At 38.5% G+C, this 1,342-nt stretch overlaps 1 non-coding gene across 1 annotated transcript; it reads left to right on the top strand.

Moving 5' to 3' along the window:
- The first annotated feature begins 1,076 nt into the window (after nucleotides 1-1,076).
- LOC127746934 (small nucleolar RNA R71) lies at nucleotides 1,077-1,180 on the top strand. Its single transcript, XR_008008739.1, has one exon. It is a non-coding gene; the product is annotated as a small nucleolar RNA R71 (small nucleolar RNA).
- Nucleotides 1,181-1,342: the final 162 nt, after the last annotated feature.

The following is a 1,342-nucleotide window of genomic DNA, read 5'->3' as shown; positions in this document are numbered from 1 at the left end:
GTCTCTAAAAGTTGTTTAAATACTAAACTAGTAACCTAAGTTTACAGAAAATGAGTAAACTAAGATAGATAGTGCAGAAATCTACTTTTGGGGACCACTTGGTGTGTGATGGGGCTGAGACTTGAGCTTCTCACGTGCCTGGGTTGTTTCTAGAGTTGAACGTCAGGTTGTAACCTGTTTCTGGCGTTTAACTCTAACTTGCAACCTGTTTCTGGAGTTCAACGCCAGAATGCAACATGAAACTGGCGTTAAACGTCAGTTTACATCGTTTATCTTCGAGCAAAGTATGGATTATTATACATTGCTGGAAATCCCTGGATGTCTACTTTCCAACCCAATTGAGAGCTCGCCAATTGAACTCCTGTAGCTCCAAAAAATTCATTCCGAGTGCAGGGAGCTCAGAATCCAACAGCATCAGCAGTCTTTTTTAGCCTAAATCAGATTTTTGCTCAGCTCCCTCAATTTCAGCCAAAAAATACTTGAAATCACAGAAAAATACACAAACTCAGTAAAGTTCAGAAATATGATTTTTGCTTGAAAACTAATAAAATTCTATTAAAAAATAATTAAAACATGCTAAAATCTACATGAAATTACCCCCAAAAAGCGTATAAAATATCCGCTCATCAAGTATATCAATGGCCTTGTACTCTCTCTTTGGATTCTCTTCTGTATTGCTTGGGAGAGTACTAGGAGGGGTTTCAGTAATTTTCTTACTCAGCTGGCCCACTTGTGCCTCTAGATTTCTGATGGAAGACCTTGTTTCACTCATGAAACTTAAAGTGGCCTTAGAGAGATCAGAGACTAAATTTTCTAAGTTAGTGGTACTCTGTTCATAATTCTCTGTCTGTTGCTGAGAAGATGATGGATAAGGCTTAATATTGCTAAGCCTATTTCTTCCACCATTATTAAAGCCTTGTTGAGGCTTTTGTTGATCCTTCTATGAGAAATTTGGATGATTTCTCCATGATGAATTATAGGTGTTTCCATAAGGTTCACCCATATAATTTACCTCTGCTATTGCAGGGTTATCAGGATCACAATAGAATATATCTATCATGGTCCATTCTGAAAATATGTCAGGAGGACATCTTTTGGTCATCTGCTTATATCTTTCCCAAGCTTCATAGAGGGATTCACCATCTTTTTGTTTGAAGGTTTGAACATCCACTCTAAGCTTGCTCAGCTTTTAAGGAGGAAAGAACTTAGCCAAGAAGGCCGTGACCAGCTTATCCCAAGAGTCCAGGCTATCTTTAGGTTTTGAATCCAACCATGTTCTAGCTCTGTCTCTTACAGCAAAAGGGAAAAGCATGAGCCTGTAGACTTCAGGATCTACTCCATT

This window comes from Arachis duranensis, chromosome 4 (assembly GCF_000817695.3).
Source record: "Arachis duranensis cultivar V14167 chromosome 4, aradu.V14167.gnm2.J7QH, whole genome shotgun sequence".
In the NCBI taxonomy this organism is placed as follows: domain Eukaryota; kingdom Viridiplantae; phylum Streptophyta; class Magnoliopsida; order Fabales; family Fabaceae; genus Arachis; species Arachis duranensis.
The sequence above is the reverse complement of the archived record's forward strand: the minus strand, read 5'-3'. Positions and strand labels throughout refer to the sequence as shown.